The sequence below is a fragment of the Amblyomma americanum genome, chromosome 1 (genome assembly GCF_052857255.1).
Source record: "Amblyomma americanum isolate KBUSLIRL-KWMA chromosome 1, ASM5285725v1, whole genome shotgun sequence".
In the NCBI taxonomy this organism is placed as follows: Eukaryota; Metazoa; Arthropoda; class Arachnida; order Ixodida; family Ixodidae; genus Amblyomma; species Amblyomma americanum.
This window is the reverse complement of record NC_135497.1, coordinates 383,183,520-383,195,219: the sequence shown is the minus strand read 5'-3', so window position 1 is coordinate 383,195,219 and position 11,700 is coordinate 383,183,520. Positions and strand designations below refer to the sequence as shown.

Here is an 11,700-nt window from a genome sequence, read left to right as displayed (position 1 = left end):
TTGCTGTCGCCTGCGCTTCTTCCGAGGCCCGGCGCATGCCGTACACGGCGGGAGAGCTGCAGGCTTCGTGCTTCGCTCCCCTTCATTCAAGCCTTCTTTGAATTGTCTTCACGGGGCTCCTTCGCCAGCCCTCGGAAAGCAAGCCGAATCTGACAAGGGCACTATATTACTGGTTGCCGCGCGATGGGCGCTCCTCGATTGACGGGGAATTGAATTCGACGCGCTTTCCATTGTGGCCAGCTAGGGGCTATTGTTAACAAGTGTCCTGCCAGTGTTTATTGTTGCTAAGTGTTAATTCTTATGTTAATAAAGATCTATATGCCCTCCCTCTAGCAACGCTGCATCTGCCATTCTGTCATTCCTTCTTTGCAGTTGCTTTCGTCTGAACGTTATTCACGATATGCTCCTTTTTGAATTGGCAGCAAAAACACGCCAAAAGAACGTCCTTATTTTTTTCTTGTAGAGACGCGGAACAGCATGGGTACTTCTGGACTGCGAAGCTGCCAGGTCATTCTTTAACTATCACTACGTATACTAATGCTGCTGCCGCTGTAGGCAAGGTGGTGCGGGAGAAGTGGTTAGCATATGTGGTAATGCTGTGGAATGTGTCACCTCGTTTCTACAGCTGTAATCCTGACGCCTGGCGTCCTGTGTTTTATTTAGCATCTCTAGGGACTATCTATGTGATTAGCTGGGCTATTTTTCGTTGTGCAATATCTGAGGCTGGCATAATTTTTGAATAAGTGCGCTCAGGGTTTGGTTGGCGTACAGAAGCGAAGCCTGATGTTCCGTTAAACTACAGTCCTATAAAACTTAGAAGATCGTTTTTTGTGGTCCTTACACTGTCTCTATATACACCTTTTCACTGGCTAGTAGATCATGTAGGAGAAATCACGCCTGGGACTCATTGGCATGATTAGAAGTTAATCGTGTTCAAGTTTACCGTTCCTGGATGTGACGGACGTTTCCTGCCCCGTGGGGGCCTTCATCTGCTAGGCGGGCATAACAATGACAAGACAAGGATTTCTGTTGCTGAAGTGTAGAAAGTCGTCCAAGTCTTAGCAACTGAATCTGCCGAACTCTAAACCTGACAGCACAATCATCTACTGCAGCCAGGTGTCCGTTTCTCAGACTGCAGAGAGAAACCTCTTTCCTCAATCCCTCAGGGATGCAGCTGATAGACCAGCTGGGCTCCGCAGGTATGGTCCGAAAAATGTAACGCAACTTAGAGTTATTCGGGTTAGAGCTGAGCGTTTCTTGCGCGCCTGACTGAGAACGAGGAAGAAAAAAAAGCGCAATGCGCGCAAGAGAGAGAAGAGAGAGAAAGAAGACAGGGGGAGGGGGCGCGGCTGCGTGCTCTTAACAGTTTAAGACCCAGGGCCCCGTACCGCGAAATTGCCCTATTCTTCGCTATTGAGGAAAAACAGTATTATTTACTGTGCCTGCAGCACGCAAGGCTCTGTAGCTTCGTGGTCTGTGATTCTCATGCAGTACAAGAAATCTAGCATCGTTAAATCTTCGATTACCACAACGGAAGCCACCTACCAACTAGCCCAGTATAAGATATTGTTAAGCAAGCTTAAGAATCACCATCCCCCAAAAGTCTCGATCTCCACAAACTGATGATGACATGCCGTGCCCATAAACTTGGCGACAGGTAAAAACGTGAATCTACTATGTCAGAGCGCAGCAGGATGAGAAAAAAACAAGTGCATCCAAAAGTTACCAAGACATAGAGCCCTCTCGAGCAATGGCAGCTTGAGCGGAAGCAGCATTAGAAATCCAAGAGGTCCAGCGGCGTCAAAAGAATTCTGTAAGTACGCCTGCAGTGCACCAGAGGCCGCATGCTTTGAATGGACATCATCATTGGGTTCAGCGAATATTTTCTTTTTCTTTCCACGATAGCTGGTCCGTGCACATTCGAGCCGCGCGCATCACGGCGCACGGTGCCTTCTGCTCACGGCTTTCACGTATGCAACGCGGTCGCTCTGACTCGTTCTGGCTGTACGACAACCCCAACGCTCCCGCCGCAAGGTAAGACGAAGCTGCCTTGGCTAAGCCACATGCCTATCTGGGAGCCTTCGGCGAGGCTACAACGAATGGAATGCTCCAACCTGGTTTAGCTCCGTTACCCAGTGCGCAGCACGGTTCCTTCCAGGTCCACAATTAAACTTTCCCTGGCGCTTAATACAACGCCTAGGCGATTATTGACGAAGCAGTGCAGCAGCTCGTGATTTCTTGCGCTCAGCCCCAACAAGGAAACAAATTGCAGGCCACTCATCTAGCTGCTCATTGTGCGCAATGCGGGAGGTGCGGCCCCAAATCGCATGCGCAATGTCGTGCTGCGGCCTTCGTGTCTTTGTAGCTCAGCAACCGCGGAGCTTTAAAACACGGAGTGCTGAACAGCTTAGCAAAACACACCAAGCCTTTATGCGCATTACGTAATGGAAGGTTTGTCTGGGTCGACAACAATCTTTTGCTTCGGGCTTCTGTAACTTTCTTCTCACGATGATGAATCCATTGTTCTTAAGTGGAGGCGTGCAAGAATATCTTGGCACTTGCGTAAATTTCATTAACTCAAGGGCAGTGTTAAACCAAATAAGGAGCTTTCGTGATAACCCATTTAACCATTCGAATCAGGATACATGCCGCTTTATTCCTCGGAGTATATTTCTTTTCGTGGTCGGCCGTTTATCTGCTACTAAGCAGCATACCTTGCACAATACGGTTGAATTGACAACATGAGGAGTCCAGGACTTCATACTTTTTCTTCAGGTTTTATCTGAGGTATTTGAGTCGCTATTTTTTTTCTAGATTTCACTCGTAAGATCAGAAAGCTCTCCTCTCCAGCCATCATCCGACACCATTAGCTGTCATCGGGGCGTTGCCGGTACCCGAGAGAAGCCCATGAGCGAACCGCGACTTAATCTTCTCTCCATGCGCGGCTTCGGAGTTGGCAGCTCCATTGATGAGCGCAGAACGGGGCCGTGCATGGACTACGGGCCAAAGAGCGAGCAAAGGACCCAGGTGTCCACGTCAGTCGCGTGCTGTCCCTACTGTAGCTTCCGCGTTGCCGAGCCGGCGCGAGCAGACGGCCCACTACTCAGTCCCTCCAGCACATCCAGCTTCGGCGAAGCTTTGCCGCAGGTACTTGACGCTTTCTAGAGGGTGTTCAGGAGACTTATACAGGCGCTATAGTGGCCAGATGAAGCAGCAACGAGAACTTTGTCAGGATCCAATCATGATTGCATTTGGGAGTAATGCGGTATAAAAATCACGCTCTTCGTTTTCTGTCCCAAAGAGCAATCGAATCTCATCGTGAATCTCGCTTTATCGTCACACCATGTGAAATCCATAAATTTAAACGCTTCTATTTCTGTTCAGTTCAGAAGTGTGTTTAGCTTCGAAAGCGTAACAGTATAGCAGGCGAATGTCGGTGGTTTTGCTTTGTCTTCTTGCTTGCGTAAAGGTTCAAAATATACTGTAAAATGGCCTAATTTTGGGAGCCTCTTCCATTTCTTTCATGCTATACGTTGCCAAATAGAAAAGCGGAGCTTAGTTTCATGCTATAGGCTGCCGAATAGACAAGCATCCTAGCGCGGCGTTAATTCTGAGCGACAAGTTCGCAACCTTTCCACCGTTTCTCTTATTAACCGATCCATCAGTTTCACTCAGCTTTTTATTTGAGTTTTCAACCCTCCTTCAAAAATGTAATTGGATGGGCAGCGTCTGCGTGCAATACAAAATAATTGGCAGACTAGCAGTCTGCCAATTAGTTCCTCTTCTGATTAGCACTTTGCATAACTGCCGATCCAGCCGAATATTAGACTGGTCAACCGGCGCCCCAAAATTTTGTTAAACGTGTTGTACGTTACAAGTGTTTCAGAAAAATTTCTATAAAAACACCTTTCTAGTAACAGTAACGAACACAATAGTGTGTTCCAATATGTTACCTGGTTTAATATATGGGTAGTTAAGCAGTCACCGAAAAACCCTATAGCGGAAATTGAGTTTATTTTTTTGAATCATATCCTCAGCCCTGTTGCCAGATGAGTCAAGATGGCGTGATCCAATGAGCGATTGCGATCACATCAACAATTCGATATAAAGCTTCTCCATCAGCAGTCATGAAAGACATGGAGATAGCTAAAGACTGTGGTTTCGAGATATCCTCCACAAATGAAACGGTCATGACTTTTTTTAAGCTAAATAAAAAATGGAAGAAAAACGCAACGTTTCAAGTCTGCTTTGTCCGTTCATCAGGTGTCACTGCGGGTGCGTTGCAGTTTGCCTTTTTAAATAAAAGATGAAATGTTTTTTGAGAATTCGAGCTTCCAGATAAATCATGTCATGCAGTTCTGCGCTAGAGTTTCAAATGATGACGCAATATCCGATTAAAACCACGACAATGTTCAGGCGTCTCTTCAGCGCGTTGGAGAAGTGTGGAGAAACGCGTAATGACGTCAGTGTTGCCGACATTTCAGATGCCCGCTGCCTTCGCGCATAAGCCGCCGTGCGCCGTTCCATGCTTCAAAACAATGCTTAGTGAACTTAACCTTCTGTGACTTCGGTTTTCTTCCTTGCAGCAATCGTTTATACGCTGAAAAAGTAGCACCGCCATACGTGACGTCATCATTGCGATCTCTGCCCGTCGCAGAGCACTGCAGAGAAGCTTAAATACCAACTCGTCTTTACTCGGTGATTTCTTCACCATTTCGAATGCTATCACAACAAGACTTCGCATACTTTATCAGCAGGCTTCACACATTCGACCGCTTTAACATTGCCGAATTCTCAGATCTCTTCAGTTGCCGTTTAAGCCCTCGTTTAGTCATCCGCCGGGTCACTGAAGGTAGACCGTCGCTGTAAGAGGGGAGGAAGTTCCTAGAAAGCTGTTAACGTTGCCCCTTGTGTGCTGAATATTCCTTGACTCAAGTAATAGCCTACAGCGCAAGGCGCGCACCAGGGTCCACCGCAATGATTCTTTCGAAGTAAATCTTGCGTTCGCATGCTTCGCAGTGCTCTACAATCGCGCTCCATTTCCTGTTCATTTGTCGTAAATTCCCTTCGTGCTGCTTCATTCCTTCGGCGAAGCTCTTTGTTTCCCCAATGTACGACACCGAGCTTTCAGCAGAGAATCTTGGATACCATGCCTTGAGTATTTTCTTTCGGTTGTTCCTCCTTTGGGCGGGGCAGGAGGCGTCCGATGGTAGAAGTCTGTGTGCTGTTTGCACCCCTTCCAAAATTCCTTCCCATCTATACAGACCTCTATCGAATGCTTTTTTTTTCTTTCAGAAGTCATGTCGTTTCCCATTTGATTCAGATGCACATTAGATATTCTGTTACCTCGCGCTATTGATGCTTTTTATGAACACTGCAACACAATGATTCAGGCTCGCTTACCATTCATATGTACAAAGATTCCTAGCAGCACAGGTGACGGAAGCGAACAATAATTGCCAACGCTTAGACAAATGCTGCGCCTGCTCACAAGTTCCCGTTATTCCCTCTACTCTGAATAGGCGGCGGGGGACAGCCCTGTCATGGACACTTATAAGGACAGAAGGGCGGCATCGTTATTCCAGAAGATCAACCCGAAGCGGCTTTTTTCTCCTGAGATATTTCGTATTTCTTCTGCAACTTGCGTCGCTGACGAGGCTGATCCGCCGGATTGCTGCTCTCCTGCTGTGAAATCAAACGACGTGGGAAATGCCGGTGAGTGAATCAGTAAGCAGAATGCTAACAATACCACTAACCTATGTTGCAGTCATCAGGTCCACTGAGAAAATCCACACCGAATTTTTTTAACGCTTTTCCGTGCGCACGCACCAAGCGAGGGGACACACAAAACAAGAGAGTGGAGGCCGTAGGTCCTCCGATAACAACTGCACATCAAGAGGGCCTTCAGATACGCTGAATGGTTATAGTTCAGACGTCGAGTATCACCGCCAGCAACTGTTTCTATCTTCTCCGTCACGAACACTTAGACGATTATAGGCTCGGGAATACTTTTGCATCACAATTATGATTCCTCTAGGCCTGTCGAGTGTTCAGTGCTTCGTTGTGCTCACGTTGTGCCCTTCACTTGACGTTCCAGAGAATGCCGTTTTGAGCCACTCGAACGCGACATGAACCTCACATATGATGCGTTTCTGGTGTGTGAATCAGTGCATTGACTATGAAATCGCTGCGTGAAATGACTTTTATCGTGGAATAAACGGCGTTGTTCTTTCCCTGCTCACACCGCCACGTACGTAGTGCCGTGGTTTAAACAGCATCAGATATGTTCTCTTTTCGTTTATCTCTATTGAGCAAGCGGAGTTTGAGGTTCCTCTCATCTTACTTAATGTCCATACGTGCCAAAATAATTTTTTCTAACCATTTTTAACGGTTCAACTACCGCTACGTTCCTAGTTTCAGGCACTGTTTGGGAACACTGAGAGACGGGTTGTCCTTCCTCTTCCGCACACTCCAAGCTGTGAGAGAGGGAGAATAATGTCCCTACTCTCTCCTTCTCACCATCATTATTATCTTCAGCCCGGAGATGTCTGCTTCACGAAAAAAGCGTCTCCCAGTGTTCTCCAATTAGCGCCACAAATAAACTAAGGTAACCAATGAAACCGCAAAAAAAAATTTACGAGAAGACATAGTTAAAATATATGTCGGCAATATGAATGCCTTAAACGCTGTCCATGCCTTCACCCGAAATGCCGGGAATGCCGTCGAGCCAATGGGATTGACTGCGATTCCGCGCACATGCTTGAAAAAATATATACACGTGCCTGCTCAAGGAATCCCTCCCTATTCAAATGACAAGCGGAGCGATAAACAATATGCGGGGCTATCTACCCGCGCTCTGTGCGCCACGTTTTCCCTTGATAACCGACGGCCCATCTGTTTTTGCCTCGCAGAGAACAGGACACTCGTACCGGTGCGGAGGCGTCAATGTTCAAACATTTTTGTTCGTAATTCACCGTGGCGAGTGCTTGTTTCTTCAGATGTAGTTATACCATTGTTGGCGAACATCAAAAACAGGCGAATCATGTTAACTAGTACAGTGGTTAACTAAAATTTCGTAGTTCACTTGTAAATATTACCGATGGGTGCCTGGTTGCAATTAGAGATCTGTAGCCGGCCGTCAGTAACAGCCGTAACAGGATTTAGAAGGCGACGCCGACCAAATCGCGGCATTCCGTGACGCACGCGCCACGCGACGTTCTCAGCCCCCCCCCCCCCCCCCTTCCCCCGTACTGAAGTGATTTCCGCTCCTTGCCACTTCGCTGCTCCAGCACGAGCGGGTCAGAGAATGTCAAGTTGTACTACGTGCGCCATGGAGTGTCGCCATTTGATCGACGTTGCTTAGCGCCCTCCCCCAAGCGTGCGCCATTCGAATGGCGCAAGAAACGTGCTAAATTAGTTCAGCCACGGGGTCGAGGAAATATGATTTTCAAAATTCTAGAAACATGTATAGCGATTACAAACGGCCAAATACAAATCTCTGATTGATGGCCAGGTGTCAATCGGTAATAGTTAAAAAGCTAGTATTAGAATTTTGTCAATCACTTTAATAAATAACATTTTTTCGCCTGCATCATGTCATCCGCCAACACTGATATTACCATGCTGCAGAAAGCTTCTCTTTGCCTCAAAAAACATAGTTTAGAAAATCACTGGTCGGCTTTCATTAAACACCTGGTGTATCTGTGTTCTATTCTAATTTCGAATATCTCAACATCCACCGCAACCTGCCGCTCTCTTCCCAACATTTGAGCATTACTTTGCTTCTCTGGCGTTAGTTTTCAAGCCTGAAAGTAAACTTTGCTTTTTGGTGTCATGGCTGATTCGGTGCAGCCGCTTATATAAGTTAATTTTGCTTCAAATGTTATCTTATCATCTAATTTCAGGTTCTGAAGCAGCAGTTCTAAATTTTATTCTCGGCTCCTCCAAGCTCAAAGCACTGAATGTCTCTTGTAAGCAAGAGGAGAAAGAGGGTGCATGACTTTGCCTCAAGACATTTTGGAATACTAGCTTGCCAAACGCAATCTGGAGTCTATGCTGTCAGTGTGGAGCCCCTGCAGTTTTTTCTTCAACATTGAGCATACTGTTCTTCTATGTCCAGGCTACGAATGCCTGCATCATTGCTGATGTCTCAACTGAATCAAAGGCTTCTTCGTTACCTCAAAGGCTGTACGTAAGGGGCCGGCATGTTATACACATTACGCCACACCCTGAGTGATCACATGAATATAGCGCTTTTTTTTCAAGTACCCTTTGCAAATACCAGCTGGTTATCTTGATTGCAGTACGCGACCAAGGCAATAAGCTGCAAGTACGCTGCATTCATTTTCCATGGGAACCGAAGTTATGAGTTCGCGTTTAACACCACGCCACTGCTCATCGCTCTAAATCTGTGTTCCGAAGAGCAGACACGTGGCTTGTTTTGTTAAACAAACGGAGTTAATAACGCTAACCAGATTATTGAACTTATTCAGATCAGTAATAGTCATTGTGTAATTGGTTATTCCTAAGAAATCTCCTCATTGTTTCCGGATTTACTAGTTGACTAGGCTGCGCTCGCCATCCTGAAGATGTTCACATGAGTGAGAGGGACAAATAAGCCTCCAAATTAACTTTTCCGATTTTAATATACTACTGCTGTGTAGTGCCACGGCTGCAAGTTAACGCTTTTGTAAACTTTTTATGATACCAGGAAGTAGTGTCATGTACTCAGTGACATTGTCAGTCATACGCTAGAGAATTGATGCTAACACTTCTCTTTTGCATCATCGCAAATGGAAACACGCTGTTGATGCATCATTCGCTGGCTTGCACGTTAACTGAAACAAAACATTACTATATTCAGTGTGCTCTATATACAGGCGCATGCGTCATCTCTTTATTGCAATTTATTCGGGAGTCAGGAACATCACATCTTCAAGAAAATCATTAAAGTGCCTATCTGTTCACCGTTTTCTGGGCGTTCATTGACTTATCCCACTCATGTTACGAACTTCTTAACACCGTTGCCTTGTCTTTATGCCCCGACATCAAACAACGCAGGGACTCGGCCAACACCGCGCGCCGTCTGGGTGAGGACGAGGACAACCCACGCCCCTCGACACCTAAGCGGAGACGCACCTACCAACATGCGCTTCCACACGCCAGCGAAACCTTCAAAGCAGTCCGGCTAGCGGCGACCATTCCAGAACAAAGCAGCTGTGTGGCCGTGTTTCCTGTGCTGCCGACAGCTCTTCCTCCATCAACGCCTGCGCAGCATTCAAGCTTTTGCCGGACCATCAAATTTGTGCATTCTTCACGTACCGTTACGCCTCCGGCTACAACTTATGTAGCGCCTGCACAGGCGGGCGCACATTGAGGATGGCGGCTTGTTTCGCGCAGCCCTGTAAAAAAAGGAAACAGATCCAGACGGCAATATATTCAGATTGCATATGCTCAACCACCTCAATATCTAGAACCCTTACCGAGCGCACCCTTGCGTGTCGGTTGCAGACGTTGCCCGCGTGAGTCAAATCAAAGACAAAAACAGTTGCTTGGAAGAATTTCTCATCGACTGATTTCTACTTAGTTATTATGGCACTCAGCTGCTGACCCGAAAGATGTGGGTTCGATCCCGGCCGTGGTGGTCGAATTTCGACGGAGGCGAAATTCTAGAGGCCCGTGTACTGTATGTTATCAGTGCACATTAAAGAACCCCAGGTGATCGAAATTTCCGCAGCCCTCCACTGAGACGTCCCTCATAGCCTGAGTAACTTTAGGACGTTAAACCCTCACAAATCAAATGAAGTTATTTTGCGATAGCATAAGAGCGCCATGGTCCCCTTATTTAGCTCTGGTGTCACTCTTTCCCACCTGAAAGGTGATAAGTGGTTGTTCCAAGAAGATGAAAGAGGCACCTGCAACCTCCCACCTCCAAAGTGCCAAAGTGGAGAGAGGGAGGAGAGGGACCGGAATGTGGTTGCCACGGGAAGATTCTATTGGCCTTGCAAGGTTGTCACAAGCAACAACCAGGTGCGCTCTGCCATAGTTGGCAGGTGGCAAAGAAGAGAGAGAAATCCCCTTTCCTCTTCTAGGGACAGGAAGGAAAGAGTGCAAGGTGGCTGCTACGGGAAAAGCTGTGTCCCCTGCCAAAGTTGGTACACAGAAGAGCCAGCTGCGACCTGTCACCGGATATTGTTATTTGCCCCTTTCCTATGGCCGTCTATAGCTGCTGCTTGAGGAGGATATGCTTTTCTATAGACAGCAGAAACAGTTCTATGGCTTGAGCTATAGCCCTAGTCGCAAGGATTTTTCAATACCGGCCAATAAGCCCAGTTTTGGGTGTGCATAGGAGACCATAAAAGGCCATATAAACGGACATAGCTTACCATAATGATTTTTTTGTAGGCGCCCATAGGGCACATTTGTATGGGACGGGGGACCGGTGGCAAAGAAGAGAACCAATTGCCCCCTCTTGTATGATGTGTGTGGCTTTGCACGGCAGTCCACAGCAAGATTGTTATGCTATCGCACTGTCACAGCTAAGGCTAATTGGTTGTCCGCCAAGTTTTTGTTAGGTAAGTCTCGACGACTAAAATACGACTGTCTGCTAAACAGTGGGAAAGCTTACCACCATTTTCTTTCTCAAAGCAGTTGAGGTTTGACAGCCCTGCTTAAATGACGGCTACTTGTTCCACGTGTTAAAGTTAACGGGTCGTGCCTAAAAATCAGAGCAACCATCTCATTGCGTAAAAACGCAGCCATCGTTGGAGTTTGAAAGCCCCCAATTTGCGCTCCGCAAGCATGTCGAACCTTAAAAATTGTACCCGTTTCCTTCTACCGACTCATGCGTGACACGGCTTTACGAGCGCGCCCCAAGCGAAGTTCACGAGAAACTGTTTTTCGCTATCGCGTTTAGTATCGCAATATGGTTGGTTATCTCATGCAACATACGTTTCGTAAAGATATAGGCTTGATTAAGCAAAGTATGCTGCCGTGAAGAGATCCGTCATAGGAATTTTTTACTCTTCTGATTTTTTTTTCTGGCTATTTCAAACCACCCGTGAAGCCTTTAATCGAATAAGTTGCATGTTCCTCAATATACAAAATCTCCCCCGAGTGATTCCTATAGAAAACAAAAATATTTTTTTCGGATGAATTTCAACACTTCGTAGTTCCTTAGAGTAATATCGACATTCATGAATGCAATTCTCGACTTCCAAGCATGAAAGCTTCAAAGATGGATTCAAACCTTCTAAAACTGAAATTCCGCGCTTGGCAATCTAAGCGATCCATTCGCGCATCGAAGTAGTATAAAATTACCGTTGCGTTCCTAACACACCGGGGTTCGAGAACGCTTTTCCCGAAAATTTTTTTTCTAGCAAACAAAACCACAAGCAATCAACATAACGGCGGCATTGTACGGGTCAGCATGAGTAGCACTCGCAAAAAATGCGGCTTGGTGCTGCTTTCTTACAGCAAGGCGAAAGGATCGCTCTTCCTGAGTAAGACGAACGTAATACAATATGTTCAAATAGGGTATATTGTCAGGACACCATTTCCTACCCATATGTCGGCGCGGGTAGGGAGTTATTAACAGAAAACATACTGGTTAATGCGGTTCGTTGACGAACAGAAATAATTATTTTTATGGTGGTCAAGTACACTCACGCAGTGCACACGGCCACGAGCAGACGCGCTGGC

At 46.5% G+C, this 11,700-nt stretch overlaps 1 long non-coding RNA gene across 1 annotated transcript; it reads left to right on the top strand.

Moving 5' to 3' along the window:
• The first annotated feature begins 1,550 nt into the window (after positions 1–1,550).
• On the top strand, positions 1,551–9,616 carry LOC144101681 (uncharacterized). Its single transcript, XR_013308032.1, has 4 exons — positions 1,551–1,813; positions 1,906–2,034; positions 5,523–5,715; positions 9,061–9,616. It is a non-coding gene; the product is annotated as an uncharacterized LOC144101681 (long non-coding RNA).
• The last annotated feature ends 2,084 nt before the right edge of the window (positions 9,617–11,700 follow it).